The sequence below is a fragment of the Mytilus galloprovincialis genome, chromosome 5, assembly GCF_965363235.1.
Source record: "Mytilus galloprovincialis chromosome 5, xbMytGall1.hap1.1, whole genome shotgun sequence".
NCBI classification, from domain to species: domain Eukaryota; kingdom Metazoa; phylum Mollusca; class Bivalvia; order Mytilida; family Mytilidae; genus Mytilus; species Mytilus galloprovincialis.
In genome coordinates, this window is record NC_134842.1 from 25079152 (window position 1) to 25096469 (window position 17318).

The following is a 17318-nucleotide window of genomic DNA, read 5'->3' on the forward strand; positions in this document are numbered from 1 at the left end:
TGTGTATTTACTTAAGTTGACATAAAAAAAACTTATAGCATAACGTTTTTTGACAGCATGTAGTTTTTAATTGTATTTATACATAGTATAGTAGAACATATATTCGTAAATATGGGTAGGAATCTGTTCTTGTTAATGTCCTGAAATTTGTAGTTGAAATATGGAAAAAAATATATTACAAAAATACCGAAATTCAAAGGAAATTCAAACAGGATGGTCCCTTCTAGTTTGGCAAAATCAAAAGGTCTAACACATTTAACGAAGGAAAAACAACTGTCACATTCCTGGCTTTGTACAAGCATTTCTTAATAAAGAAAATGGTGGAATTAATCTGGCTTAATAGCTAGCTAAACCTCTAATTTAATCATATTGATAACAAGGTGTTAGCAAAATAAACAGACGTTATGGGTAAAGACGTCAACAATTTGAGTACAGCAGTCAAAATTATAATATAAATCTTTATAAAAAAAATAACTGTTTCAACAAAGACACACATAATACGCTATAGGCAAAGTACACATACAAAAATGAAAGACAAGAATTCAAATTTGACAATAAAAAAACACAATTGCGGGATGTATATATAAGTACCGGTCAACGTGATAACTATATGCAGTCAAACCTGTGTAATCCGACCGGCTATGGAACTATGAAAAAGGGCTCGTTTGGACAGTTGGTCTGTTTATTCCAATTTCCGATTTGTCATTAAGTTAATGAATCGTGACGTCAGATATTTTGCATGTAAAAGTTCTGTTTCGTGGTAAATTGTAAACCGATATATACAAATACTGTAATAATCTATTTATTAAAAGTTTTGTCATGATTTGTGTGAAAATATTGTATCATGAACACTACAAGCTTGCCTTGTCTTTTCACCATCTAACTTAACTTTATCGTTGTTTTGTTTTTTCGTATTCATTTGCAATTGACATTTCAGTATTTGGTTATCCCCTGAATTCCACCTAAAAATATTTTAACCTTGGTTTTCGTATCCTCAGTTGTCAAATCGACCTCGGAAATAAACTCATCGGAGACAACAGGATTTAAACTTTGTATTTACGCTAGACGCGCAGTTTGTCTACAAAAGATTCATCAGTGGCGGTCAAATAAAAATGAATAAAAAAATGCAAAATAAAGTACGAAGTATCAGTGTCAGAGTCATCAGTTTAACTTTCAATTTCAGTCTATTGAATGTATTTACATCAGTGTCCTCGTGTTGCTTGAAATGTTTAACAAGGGTTTTGTTTTACTTCCATCGTTTAATTCCTGCGTAAAGATAGCAAATTTAAAATCAAAAAAATTATCATACAAAATTTGAACGTGATCGAAACATTGTTGTACGTTGTACGATTCCCTTACACTCGACTAGGAATTGTCGTCATCTGGATGTTCTTCATTATTAGGGTCATTTGTTTTGAGATTCATAAGAGGGAATTCCGCATTTCGAAACACGATGTAAATTTCTTTCTCCGCAAGATAAAAAATTTATCATAGTTTCAACGTAAATTCTATCCGTGATAAATTCTGTATTTCTTTTAGTTTCTTTTATTAAAAACTAAATAACGATACAAAAATAAATCTCACTTCTGTAATTTCACGGTTAAAACACCTTGCTAATTGATTTCCCTGGAAAACCATCTTGTATAAACAATAATGTTTTGATTGTATATCGATCAAAACTGTTATCATGTTTTAATTAGGCGTTTTAATTTTCAGGATGTTTTGTCATGACGTTTATACACCTAAATATATCGTGATATTTTGTAGAATGTAATAAAAGTTATCAGTGCTTTACAAATAGGGTAGAATGTGTTTTTGTTTGATAGCTATTTGTTTGTAATCCCTCCGTCATTTAGTTAGCAAGCAAGCTGCATTTCGTATGGTGCGTCGATGCCTATCAGACGCACTTATTGTTGAAAAGAATCATTGTTCTGTTCAAGGAGAGCATATATATCATGTGTCGAACAGTCAATTTCATGAATGTGATCTACCGAATTAGACTATTTACCGGATTTGTAATAAAATTAGCAACACGACGTGTGCCACATGTGGAGCAGGATCTGCTTACCCTTCCGGAGCACCTGAGATCAACCCTAGTTTTTGGTAGAGGTCGTGTTACTTATTCTTTAATTTTCTGTGTTATGTCATGTGTGCTATTGTTTGTCTGTTTGTCTTTTTCATTTTTAGCCATGGCGTTTTCAGTTTATTCTCGATCTATGAGTTTGACTGTCCCTCTGGTATCTTTCGTCCCTCTTTTACATGTCAGAACTGTTATTTCTGGCTTGTTGTTGTATGAATCTGATTCACTGCATTTGTCCTCAGAAATTGTGTCAATGAGGACGGAGGTCAAGTTAAAGTAAATGGGCTTTGTCACAGATTCTGATTAAAGTTTAACTCGTTAAACATAAACTGACATTCAAACAATGAATGCATGTTTATCTTTTATGTTCAGTATTACTGATTGATTCTTTAAAAAAAGAGGTAAACAATTGTATAGAAAGCCCATAATATTTGCGAATTTTCTTAAAAATAAATATAAAACTTATGTTTTTGATACATACATTTCCGTTTTAATGCTCATAATAGTGTCGAAGACTTCGTTTTACATTAACCTATATCTTACCAAGTTGGAAGTTGTTGGTTTTAAGACAAATATAAAAACATTTTTCACCGATTTTAAGCTTTTTGTACAATTGTTCAACTATTTTCAAAGATATTCAATCAGTAATATTTCTCTTACTAAAAGAGACAAATGCATTATTTTTTCGATTTTCAATAAAGGTTCAATGAGCCAAAGCTGTTTGTCACTATTTACCATATTCTGTGATATAAAATTGAGAAAGGAAATGGGGAATGTGTCAAAGCGACAACAACCCGACCATAGAGCAGACAACAGCCGAAGGCCAGCATTGGGTCTTCAATGTAGCGAGAAACTCACGCACCCTTAGCGTCCTTCAGCTGGCCCCTAAAAAATGTGTATACTAGTACAGTGATAATGGACGTCATACTAAACTCCGAATTATACACAAGAAACTAAAATTAAAAATCATACAAGACTAGCAAAGGCCAGAGGCTCCTGACTTGGGAGAGGTGCAAAATTGCGGAGAGGTTAAACATGTTTATGAGATCTCAACCCTCCCCCTATACCCCTAGCCAATGTACAAAGGTAAACGCATAACAATACACACATTACAATTCGGTTCAAGAGAAGTCCGAGTCCGATGTCAGAAGATGTAACAAAAGAAAATAGATAAAATGACAATAATACATAAATAATAACAGACTACTAGCAGTTAACTGACATGCCAGCTCCAGACCTCAATAAAACTGATTGAAAGATTATGTCTTCATCATATGAAAATCATGCACAATCCCTCCCGTTAGGGGTTTAGTATCATACTATCATAAAATATATGAGAAGAACATAACCCATGTCATGCCAACGACTGTTTTTTAAATAAATGTGTTTAGTTCCGATGCAAAGACCCTACAAGTGAATCAATATTAAAGCCAAAATATGCAATCGTTAATGACCTGACAATAGTATCGTAACTTTATCCCTTCTTAATAAGTCTGTTTAAAGGTTTTATACTTTTGAGGTGAATACTGACATGTTTGTGCTTTGTAAAGAATATTACCATAAAAGATTGGATTTGAAATACCTGAACGTATAAGATGTCTGCATGTTGGGTTATATTTACGAATGATTTCCTTATACCGATGATAAAATTTAGTGAATGTGTTGACTAGTTTGTGATATCGAAAACCCTGGTGTAATAATTTTTCAGTAATACATAATTTTTGCTCGCTAAAATATAGACTATTAACTGTTTCCGTACCTTAAACGTACTTATCGGAAGAAAAAATCATAGCAGTTACCTTTTTCGTTCTTTATTTGTATTAGGTTTATTTATAGAACTACCATGAATGTGTGTATCTCGGTTTGTGTCTGCCCCTCGTGCGACAGACTCATTATGTGCCTCTTAATTCTAATGCATGTGTTCCTTGTGTTTGGATTTTGAATAACCAATAACTCTCTTTAAGCTAGATATGTCTGCCAATGTCTAGACATACCTTTGTGTCGATTCTGCTTGTCAGTGACTTTGCATGACCTTTTGATGAAGTATATAGAAGTAGCTATTCCGCATTATTGCAAAACAAGTTGATGAAAATCCTTTTTAAGGAATGCTTTTCAGACTGCGCTAGTCAGTTGTTTGATGAAAACATATGCACGTGAAACATGAATCTTTCATTTTGATTGACATAGCGAATTGAAACTTCATGTTCCAAGCAGATATAGAAATGAGTTTTTGAGTGCAGTTTACTATGTGAAATAGTCCTTTATCAGAGGGTTTTTATTTTATATTCTTCTCTACTACATGACAAGCTGTAATTGGTAATCTTTTTGGAATAAAGGGTTCCTCGTTGCTCTTAAATTCGACCTGTTAAACGCCGAGCGTTGCAAATGAGTCTTAAGTAGACCAAACGTGCTCATGACGTGCAATTGAAATTTTGGTATACTAGTATGGGATGATTTTATTATCTGTATTAAGTGTTATGTAGACTGTTATTTTTTTCCCTGTCATTTTATTTTCTTGTAGTAGCCATTATCTTGTCTGAGTCTAATTGACTTATAAGATCTAATTGTCTTTTTCGTATTTTACTTCTACGTTTTGCATATTATTTTTTAATAATGACGTTCACTTTCACATATGAACACAATACTGTGGATTCATTATTATTCGTGGGATACCAATGTTTGTGGATTTCGTGGGTAAAGGTGTACCACAAAATTAATTTGTTCAACGAATGACAAATTTTTCTAAAGGCTTGTATGAAGACGTCGGTGAAACACGAAATTAAATGTCCACGAACATTCAAGTTTTCCATCATCCACGAAAATTGGTATCCACGAAAAGAAATGAATCAACAGTACGTGTCGTTTGAAAAAAATATGTTTTTATTTATTTATTTGGCTACAAACATTGCACTACAAGACATGGATCGTCCATAATCACCTTGTCATTGTAATTCTTTGGAGGTATACATGAACAAGCGTTTGCTTTTCGTACACCATAGCGTTCAACCTTCACTGACTTTGTTTCACCTTTAACATCTATAGGGTCAATTCTAATTGCATTTCGAGATGACATTGCTGGATTTTCATCAAAATAATTAAATGGTAGTAAGAAAAAGCTTTGTACTGTTCCAGGTGTATGCGTCATTGGTAGGTCTTCTTTTGTAGGAATATGATAAAACCCCATTGTAATCCATGCCACGATGTCCTGTGAAAAGAAAGTTATAGTCATAATTATAGTCATCTTTAGCACAAATATGTAATCTTCATAATTGTCCAAATTTATTAATATTTTTTCTGTTGAAAGTATTTGTTAATCAATTAATTGTAAAAAAAGTGCTTATAGCGAATTTAAAAAAGTAATTTTATATTAAAAAAAAAACCAAAAAAAAATTAAAAAAAACCCAACTGTGTCTTAAAATACTGAGCATGTTTAAATTACTTTTTATGTGATTTTTACCTGATCAACAATGTTTTCATCGTCGTCTATGAAATCCTGAAACCTTACTATAGGTTGTTCTGGATTGGTGTGCTGGTAGATAGAACTGCTTACCGGTTCGCTTTCTTTTCGTTTGGTTATAGCAACTTGATAGTTTGACCAACTGATTCCTAGTTCGTTTCCCGTTCCTGGCGGTCGTATATTATGTGTCAATCCTGTATTCAATATCCTATATCCGGGTGTGTTGCCGAATCTATCTTTTATATCATTGTTTGATATCACTAGAAGTTTGGGTTGCTGAAAGTTGTGTTTATATGCTGCCTGCTTCTCAGTAGCCTTCAATTTTCTTGCAAATTTAATTTGATGAATTTTTGAATTTGGGTTTTCATTACTAGCAACGACATCATTTTCAATATCAAGAGTTTCAAATCTGTTATTCCTTCCTTTTATATCCATGTCAACTTTAAAGTGATATAAATGTTGATGAATTAGACCCATTAAATTTTCACTGATTTCAAAACTGTACGGATTTTGTCCTCCATGATATGTTGCTATTATAACGCCCGAAGCACTGACCTTCACTTCTATTCCACCAGTCTGGTAAAACACATAATCTATAATGTAGTCATAGTTACCAGCAGTTATAATGGTTCGGACAGTTAAAACGACGCTAACCATTCCCTCGTAAAATCTGTGGGAGGACTCCGAGTGGTGACGTCTCAGCGGCATTGCAGTGTTAAGTTCGAATACACAAAATGAACGTGCATTATAAATTGGGATGTCTGACCCTCTGTCTATAAAGTATGAACCGATGTATGTTGCATCAATGGGACAGTCTACGCCAGGTTCTAAATACTTTGATTGCAAGCCTAGCAATAGTCTAACATCAAAGAAATTAAAGTAATGTTCCATTGGTTTATATCCTGAATAAAACGATGTTAACTCTTGTATACTAATTTCATATGCTATACGTTGACCTTTGAATTGTATATCAAAAAGACGTGGTCCAGTAAATATTGACATACTTATATCAAATTTCCAAAACATGTATTTCACTTGTCTCCCCTTGATGTTGTACCGTTTTCCATCTGGTGAAATCTGTGACGGGTTTCGTAATGGTTTAGAGAACGGTGGTTGTCCCCTTCTTCGCATACTTAATGAAATATTATCAGATTCTTCAGGGAAACGTATTTTCTTAATTCTTTGTTTATTACGCATGTAAAAATCTCTCACTTGCTTCCAATTTTGAAAAAGTCTTCCATTAAACCAAATTTTTAAGATTTTGAACATTTTAAAATTGATTTCTACATATACCGAAAAATCAACTGGTCTCAAAAGTTTATGTTCCGAGTTTTGATTAAAACTGTACCAGGCAAAGCTTTTTTCATCATTCTTTGATATCGGAACTTCAGCAAAAAGACCCACATCTAAGCATGTTTTCCCACAGTTGATCAGGTTACCTCCGTATAATTCATAAAGTGGTCTTCCGAATTCTTTGTCTATGTATTCTTTCAGATTTTGAGAAATGCTTTCAATTGATGTAAAAGGTCTTTGAAAAAATGGTATTGGTTGTCGTCGATACGGATACAGTCGGTGCCCGTTAGGAAACGGAAGTGGTCCAACAACTATTTCAAGAACATTTGGTTTAGGATCTCCACCTCTTATTAAGACAACATGAGCCTCTCGTGGTGGTTTACTATAACCATCATCTATATAGTTCAACACTGCTGCTTTAGATGGCATAAACATTTCTGCTAGGTAAAGATAGTTACTCCTTATAGTCGCATTTCTAAATCTGGTGAGATTTAGTTCTTTACTTGAATACAAATAGTCAAGTAACCCTTTCATTTCTTTCCTTGTGAGGTCACTAAATACAGATGGATACCTTAGTTCATTCGTGTTAATTCTACCATAAGGGTTCTCACTATTTCTTCCACAGACTCCAATAGATTTATTTGCTGAAAAAATAGTACTTATAATAAGTAAATAGTTATCAAAGGTACTAGGATTAAAAGAGGGACAAAAGATACCAGAGGGACAGTCAAACTCATAAATCTAAAATTAAACTGACAACGCCATGGCTAAAAATGAAGAAGACAAACAGACAAACAATAGTACACATGACACAACATAGAAAACTAAAGAATAAACAACACGAAAACCACCAAAAACTAGGGGTGATCTCAGGTGCTCCGGAAGGGAAAGCAGATCTTCACAGACGTCACCGCTACTTTGCTAACATTTTCTTATGACAATTACAAGGAATGAATTTTAAACAAACCATGTAAACTATATTTAAAGGTTGTCAATGTTATAATTTCAAAAGGGTAAGAACGACATTTTACAAATAGAAGGGCAAATATCTTGATTGTTATCTTACTTTTAGTCATAGATTTTTTTTCTGTATCAAGTTTGGCTTCAGAGGAGGTTATCCAGCCTGACTAAGAAATGTTCGTCAAGTCTGCAATATACAGGTGACAAAAAAAATGTAAAGACTAAAGTGATTCAAAATCGAAATTCCTTAGACTTTGTAGAATCGAAAAAGCTATGATAAATTAAACTTTCCGTAAACCTAAATGTTGAATTGATTTTTTTTAAATTATCACAACGTTTTTATATACGATTGTGAACTGATTTCGTCTATTCACGAACACTGAATAAAATAACTCAAAAGTATGTGGTCAGTTCCTAGAAAGACCATGACAATTTGTGATTGTGTTGCACACTTATAATCATAATTTTGAGACCTATACATATAATTACTTCCAAACTACAGGCTTTGTGTTGGCTCATATGACGCCTACATACCATCATATCTATAACAAAAACAGGAGTAAATAATCTCTATGAAATAAATCCTGATGATGTTGCTTATAGTTACATAATACATATGCATGATTATGTAAGATCGGCTATACTTACTATTTATAAACATAGATGAAGACACTATGTTTGCACAATTTTCTCTATTCGTCGTCCCAGCCTAGAAGGTACATATATATGTATTATTAGTCATTTATGGTCGAGGTAGAATCAATCAATGGTGCATTATGCAATTAAAATATACAACAATAAAATATAAAACAAGTATTTACTCCAAAACTTTCACAATTAAATTTTATAAGATGACATGGAAGAAAAGAGATTTGGAGTATACGTCAATGATTTAGCTCTAAAACGACGCAAACACATAGACATTCAGAGGTCAACAGACGGCATTGAGCAACAGAGCTCAACAGACGACATTGAGCAACAGAGGTCAACATACGACATTGAGCAACAGAGGTCAACATACGGCATTGAGCAACAGAGGTCAACAGACGACATTGAGCAACAGAGGTCAACAGACGACATTGAGCAACAGAGGGCAACAGACGACATTGAGCAACAGAGGGCAACAGACGACATTGAGCAACAGAGGTCAACAGACGACATTGAGCAACAGAGGTCAACAGACGGCATTGAGCAACAGAGGTCAACAAACGACATTGAGCAACAAACAAGTTTCAGTATATTGTGCTCAAACTTATATTCACCTTACCAGGACATTTAACTGAAGCTGCTAGAAATTTAAGTTTTTGACATCAAGATATCTGTTGGTCTTGTTATTGATGTCTCTTTTATGCATAAACTAAATTTCTGCATATATTAAAAGTACCTTCACTATACTTCACAAATTATTATCCTATTTTATCAGATCTATATTTGGACTCGCGTGCTCCGTCGAATAAGCATAAAGAAATCAGAGATACATATTTAAGTTAGATTCATTATATAATAGGAAATCAGTATAACTTCGTCATGTTTTGAGGGTAGGGTTAACTTCTTTTGATTTCAATTGAAAATACTTACGTTGGTTTGCACAGTACGACTGTACACATTTTTTCTTCTTCGTTTAGCCTCAGAATTCTCACTCAGAAGGCAAAACAGTACTATAATTGACCAAACACCAATACCATTAATTTGTCTGCAATAAACAGTTACATTGACCTTAACAGTTAGTTTATGACTGTTCTGATTATATCTCTTTGTTAGTGTTATTATTTATTGTCTTAATTCCATAAGATTATTCACAAAATAAGCAATAAATAAGTCAAAAAGCACCAATAAGCGGTGTCTAATAATGTTTGTTGACAAAAAAGTTAGATTACAGATCTGTAAGACGACTTTTGAGATTCTAATGCAATTATTTTGTATCCATGGTTCTGATTGGATGACAGTAAGCGTAAAATTCTCTATCTCCTTGTCTGTCAGTTGGAAAGCAAGTCCTTGGAAACGTCCGTTGTCGTCAAGCTTTATCAGCAACAATAGCAGGGGGAATTAATTAGGTGGCGCTACAGTCGTCCGTAACGTCAAAAAGTCCGCCAAATCAATCGGCCAAAAGATTGACGTTTAAAGTACGTGACTCTATTGTTGCTGATAAACTTGGGGTCAAACCGTGACCTGCTTTCCAACTGTGTAACTAAGGAATTTTATTACATCCTGAAGCGGCACAGAATCCAGAAAACGCCCGGTGTTTATGTTTGACGCCGGAAGCATACCAATGACGTCACCTAGTGTAGGGACCAAAGAAGATAACATCTTTTCGCGGAATTTTCTTTAATGAACGTTTAAAAGACTGAAATAATGATTGAAATTCAATTATGAACTCGATTTTATTACTACATTAAAATATGTAGTACAAAAAGCCACCTTTTTAAAAATCTTATGAAATCCTTGTTTAAAAGAGGGACGAACGATAACAGAGGGACAGTCAAACTTATAAATCGAAAATAAATTGACAACGCCTGGCTAAAAATGAAAGAAGACAAACAGACAAACAATAGAACACATGACACCACGTAGAAATTTAAAGAATAAGCAACACGAACCTCCCAAATATTAGGGGTGATTTCAGGTGCTCCGGAAGGGTAAGCAGATCCTGCTCCACATGTGGCACCAGTCGTGTTACTTATGTTATTACAAATCCGGTAAATAGTCTATCACTTAGGTAGCACTCCACAGTTAGAAAATAAAATTAAAAATGAGCCACAAAATGTTTTATCATCTCCTATTCCTGGATTTCTAATACATTAACCTAACTGTTTGTGTTGTACATGTGCATATGTATGTAATCAGTATATTCCATAGATTTTATTTTCAAAAGTTAAAAGAGTGAAAATAAATTCCTTTTATGTGTATCCATGGCAACATTCTGCATTTATTTACTATAAAATATTGCAAAAAGGGGGGTGGATATGTCACATATCCCCCCAAAATTTGGATCAAACTAGAATGTCAATGCCTTTGAGTAATACCTTTTTAGAAACTGTTTTCATAAATCTTCCTAATGATCAAATAAAAAATGGGTGTCTTTCGCCTCATTTTTTCGTAAAATCCAATCACAAAGTTCGTGCGATAAAAAGTTGGAAAAAAACATTACAATAATTGTCGGACCAATGTATGGTAGGGACATGCAAATACGGACTGTCATACAGAAAACAGCCTATATTACATACATTACATACTCTTGATGTTCATATAAACCCAATACAAAGGCTATTTTAATACTCAGCTATCCAAAAATGAATTTTATTGCACACTAGCTCTCATATTTGAAAAATCCACAGGGGCCAAAATGCGAAACTACACACCTAACTGTGGAGTGCTACCTTAACTATTATACATATTTGTTTAGTGGTCAGCTGAAGGACGCCTCCGGGTATAGGAATTTCTCGCTGCATTTAAAACCTGTTGGTGACCTTCTGCTGTTGTCTGCTCTATGGTCGGGCTGTTGTTTCTTTGACACATTCCCCATTTCCATTCTCAATTTTAATTCGGCAGGTCACATTTATGAAAGGGAAGGGGGTTGTAGTTACGACGTAAGAAACATATCCGATATAATTTGTGAAACGGTGATTCCATAACGGTCAACCAACTCGTGGTGGCGTCCGTAAAATTTACGATGGGGTGATTTCAACTTCACCATTTGGAACTCTTGGTTTAATAGCTACCTTGTGAGCAGCAACCCTCTATCAAGAAAATCATGATAGGAAATGCAAGCACGGGAATATCGTATAAATCGGGAGATATATATCCCGTATTTATAAAGATTACAATATTAAATTATTGAAACCCAAGAGATAAGCATTAAACTGATTTGATACGACTTTAAAGAAATCAAATTGCCTCAATTGAACAATAACGATGCAAATGGCGGCCGCATGAATTCCACTTTTGCATTTTTGAAACATATGGTTAAACTTTGATCAGTTAAAATAAGGAGCACATGAGATCGCCGTCGGTTCGTTTTGCTAAGTCTTTAATTTCTATGTTGAATTTGTATACTTTTGTTGTCTTTTGGTCTTTTTCTTCTTTTTTTTTTGCCATGGTGTTGTCCGTTTCATTTTCAACCGGATTTTTGTGACATAAATGTCGGTTATTGATTTGGGGATGTACGGCGGGCGGGCGGGCGGGCGGCAATCAAATGTTGTCCGTGCATTAACTCATGAACCGTTCAACCAAAGCTTTTAAAATTTTAATATGTTATTACTGACAACTATACGAAGGTCAAGTTCAATAATGGCGATTTTGACTTTTACCGTTCAGGAGTTATGGTTCTTGAAAGATTAAAAAATGGAGTTTCCAGTCGTGTCCGTGCATTTACGCATGAACTGTTCTATCAAAGCTTCCCAAATTTTAATATGTTGTTACTAATGACAGAATGGAGGTCAAGTTCAATAATGACGAATTTGACTTCTACCGTTCAGGAGTTATGGTTCTTGAAAGATTGAAAAATGGAGTTTCCAGTCGTGTCCGTGCATTTATGCATGAACTGTTCTACCAAAGCTTTTGAAATTTTAATATGTTGTTACTGATGATAAAATAGAGGTCAAGTTCAATAATGACGATTTTGACTTTTATCGTTCAGGAGTTATGGTTCTTGAAAGATCGTAAAATGGCGTTTCCATTCACGTTGTTGCATTTATAGCTCATGAACCATTCAATCTAAGCTTTTCAAATTTTAATATGTTGATACTGATGACAAAATGGAGGTCAAATTTGATATTGACGATTTTCACTTTCACCATTCATCAGTAATGGCTCTTGTGATATTGCCAGGACACAAATAAATGTTAATAAATCCGGTTTGCTGTCGTTGTGACAGCCTCTTGTTTACTTATGAGTTTCAATGATCTTTTGGTATATATATTGCCTCTCTTTTAAAATGTAAATATAATGTTTGTAACTCCATAAATGCTCACGCAACACCGAAGTACTGTCAAAAAAGTCCTTTTGACAGAAAAAGTTGAACATCTTTTAAAAACGAAGCCTCAAGGACACATAGAAATGTGTTTAGTTTCTAGTTTGAAATATTTTACGACTTTTAAAAGTTTTACCTCATGATGTTATTCCAAAAACTCCATCAAAAACTCCATCTGTTATATACAATCTTTATACATAGATATATCGTTGTTCGTATTTATAGTAACGAAACATGATAAATAGATATTATGAAAAATAATTAAACAGTTTCCAAGAAAATTGCACATTTCTTTTTTTTTCAGAATTTTTTTTAACATAACGACCAGAATAAATTATAATGAATAGCTACAAAATCATTCACCACAAAAATATGATATGATTTATTTTGCAGCAATATTTTGAAGTAGGCATATCATATTCAAAATTCTCCCAATAATTTTTTCTATTGAATGAGAGGGACTTAACGTGTAAAAAGTAACATCACAAAAACATTAACTCCTAGGAATGTTCAAATAGAAAGTCCCTAATCAAATGGCAAATTCAAGTGCGCAAATACTGAATCATTTAACAAATTTTATATAAGTCATTTTATGCTTAAATAGATCAGTGTCACCAATAACAGGTGAAATTCTAGCCCGCTAAAAAAAAGTTGGGGCATTCCACAGGGATGTTCATTAAGTTCTAAACTGTTCTTATAAGCTGTGAAAATTTAACAGGTGGAATAAGGAAACACGATGCATATCAAAAGAGTTGAAATTCTAATTAGAAAACTCATAGTTCCAAATTCTAATATGACGTACTAATATCGTTAACCAGTTTAACCACAATATATCTACTTTTAGCGCAAACGCAGTATTACACAAAAACGACTGTTCCGCTGTTACGACCAACTTATTTATACTGCCAGATATTCTCAATTTTCGACTTCAAAATCCCCAGTTTACGATAGAAAATCAAAACAAAACATCGAACCGAATTTATATTTTATACACTAGCAAATTATACAAAATTGTGTTTTACCCTAAAATCAAAGTAACTGTTACTCTTTCCAATAATATAATGGAAACATTCATAAAAAAAAGGTTAGCCAATATAAATTCGGTTCGACCTTCTGTTTTGATTTTCTAGTGTTAAATAATTTATAAAGTTTTTGATATAAATCTTACCTCATGATGTTATAAAACACAAGTTCTAAACTATCTTATGCATCATACAATTGTTTTATTTTATATTAACAAAATGACAAATGGTGTTAATGATTGATTGCTGTAGTGTTAAACGTCCAGCGCCGAAATAAATGCATATTCGGAGCAATAACATGTTTATGTAATATGAATACCAACCTTGCTAGGTATTTGACCGACACGCTTAGTCTGATTTTTTTGCTAGGTATTTGACCGACACGCTGAGTCTGATTTTTTTGCTAAGTATTTGACCGACACGCTGAGTCTGATTTTTTTGCTAAGTATTTGACCGACACGCTAAGTGATTTTTTTGCTAAGTATTTGACCGACACGCTGAGTCTGATTTTTTAATAGTGTTTTTTCACAAACTGTCAGCTTGAACACATGCTACATGGAGAAGACGCATTATTCTGACACATAGCCGACCTGTCTTTGCTCCTAATCCTTAATGTCGAGTGCCAAGCGAAAAAGTAGAAAATATCAATTTAAATCTTAGGTTTGATCTGCTCGAGTTTTATACCCACCGCTTCCTGCACTCGATGCGAACGCGCTACCAAGAGACCACCAACACGGTAAAATGATAAATGTTGTGTACAATTAAGATGGATTGGCTTCATGAATATTCACATACATACTAAATTTTCTACTTTAAAATCGTATCACAACATTGAAATTAACTGACATAAACACAAAGTTACATGTTAGTCTAAACGCCATATAATTAAATGTCGAGTTGACCCGAAGACCTCCACTTGCCATATATAAGCGATATAGACATAAATTTTATTTTTTTATTTATGTTTTATTTCTTTGTGTTTTAACACCATTTTAGACTATTTCGTTGCGGCCAGTTTTTATTAGTGGAGGAAGGCGGAGTGCCCGGAGAAAACCACCGACCTTCGATAGGAAAACTGACAATCCTACTGCTAGTCAATTATGATTGGAGTCGAGTGCACCCGCAAGAGCGGGGTTCGAACTTACAACCTCAGTAATAACTGGATAGTGATAACAGTAGTAACTTCTTTGACAACTTGGCCACCGAGGCCCTCAAAACATAAAGAAAGATATAAATAGATAGCAGACTCGTGCATTTGGATTTTTCTAGGTCTGTTTAATTTAATATTAAAGATTAAAAATATATGTTAATCATCGTTTTTACCTGTATAAGAAGGATTTGTTTGTGGATTGAATCAGACAATCAAATGATTTACCATTGTTTCACTTTCAATATTGACATTATTTTTCTTCGGATAATTGAACACTCACAATGCATGCTATATCCATCTCTAGCCAAGGGGTTAAATCGAAGTTCGCATGAATACAGATTCTATGAGGTGCTTGCAAGTGAATAATTCATCATCAATGTTTCTTAGCTTATTTTGACAAAATGAACTATACTGGCTACTAAAAGCGATATATTAAAAACTATTTTACTTTCATTAAAATGATTGAACAAAAAATATATATATATTTTATATTTTTATATATCTCCGACGTAGCTAGTGCCCCTTTAATTATAAAAAAGAAGATGTGGTATGATTGCCAATGAGAGAACCAAAATGACACAGACATTAACAACTATAGGTCACCGTACGGCCTTCAACAACGAGCAAAGCCCATACCGCATAGTCAGCTATAAAAGGCCCCGATATGACAATGTTAAACAATTCAAACGAGAAACCTAACGGCGTTATTTATATATTAAAAAAAAATGAACGAAAAACAAATATGCAACACATAAACAAACGACAACCTCTGAATTACAGGCTCCTGACTTGGAACAGGCACATACCAAATAATGTGGCGGGGTTAAACATGTAAGCGGGATCCCAACCCTCCCCCTAACCTTTGACAGTGGTATAACAGTACAACATAAGAGCGAACTATAAAAATCAATTGAAAAAGGCTAAACTAATCAGATGGACAAAAATACAATTGGACGTGGCCGGGTACTTGTACATCCCAACAACAAAAAGACACTAGGAACAGATCTGAGAGTACTCGCAGTTATCTGACAGCTAGTTCAAAGCCACTAACAACTAATAAAAAAATCATGCATCTAAGAATGTATTTACAGTTTAAGTACTAATTTTTACATAAAATACTCATAAATCCCGAAATGTACGGAAGCGTATTAGCGCCGCACATTTTTTTTTTTTTTATTTTTCTTCCTAGATATAACCTTTGCGTTCAACGCAAACCTTTGCGATATAACCTTTGCGTTAAACGCAAACATTTGCGTTTAACGCAAACCTTTTGCGTTATAACGCAAACCTTTGCGATATAACGCAAACCTTTGCGTTATAACGCAAACATTTGTTTTATCTTATTTCTTATTTAAGATTCAAAGGAAACAGTAGTTATTAATGGAGGAGGCTGTACATATTAAAATTTATCACTTTTGTAGTCATTGTAAAGTAAAATGCTTGAATAATTAGATCATATCAATGACTAATAATGAGCAGAATAATATAAGAAGATGTGGTATGAGCGCGAATAAGAAAACTCTCCATCTAAGTCACTATTCGTAAAAGTAAACCATCGTAGGCCGAATTACGATCTTCAACACGGAGCATTGGCTCGCACTGAACAACAAACTATAAAGGTCCCCAAAAACGATATCCATGTTACTACTTTTATATATATTACAAAGAAAATTGAGTATATTGAGGTTATTTCTAAGAAAAAAATCAACCATGCTAATATAGCTATAACCGAATATAAATATACTTCCAAAGTAATCTCTCGTTTGAGAACTGTGTAAAGTAGGTTAGATTCAAACAAGCTACCCTTTGGCAATAAATGTATAGAATGAAGATGTTTTATTAATAAAATTATGTTCTCTCTATTCAAATTGCTACCCAAGCATCTTAAAAATACTTCATTATATTGAAATGAAAATTCAATGACTTTCTATCAAAGAATCTTGATCATATTCTGAGATTTAAAAAAAATGTTTCCTTATTAATAATTCATTTTAAAGCAGAAAGATCATTTTGTCAATTTGACTACGAGGTTTTACAATTGTATGACATTATTTTTGATCTTTCAATTTAAATATGACTATATACTAAACTATATCTATTTTCTTGTTAAATTATATACTTTTCTGATGCACAAATCAGTCTTAATATATGTATAATTGCACTTCAAGTATTCCATTATTCCTATGCATATTTATTATAATGATTTGGCCTTGTATGTATTTTTCTTTTTTTATCTGCTAGTAAATCACATCCGAATTGAATGACAGACGGACATACATGTACAAAACTTAATGAATAATTGAAATCAAAATATTTGCGTTTGCGTTATATCGCAAATGTTTGCGTTGTAACGCAAAGGTTTGCGTTATATCGCATTATTACATTGG

At 33.5% G+C, this 17318-nt stretch overlaps 1 long non-coding RNA gene across 1 annotated transcript; it reads right to left on the minus strand.

Annotated features, from left to right (window-relative positions):
• Positions 1-4953: 4953 nt before the first annotated feature.
• Positions 4954-7468, minus strand: LOC143075463 (uncharacterized). The gene is made up of 2 exons (XR_012978322.1): positions 5538-7468; positions 4954-5285 (listed from the first exon to the last, which is right to left on the minus strand). It is a non-coding gene; the product is annotated as an uncharacterized LOC143075463 (long non-coding RNA).
• Between the last annotated feature and the right edge of the window lie 9850 nt (positions 7469-17318).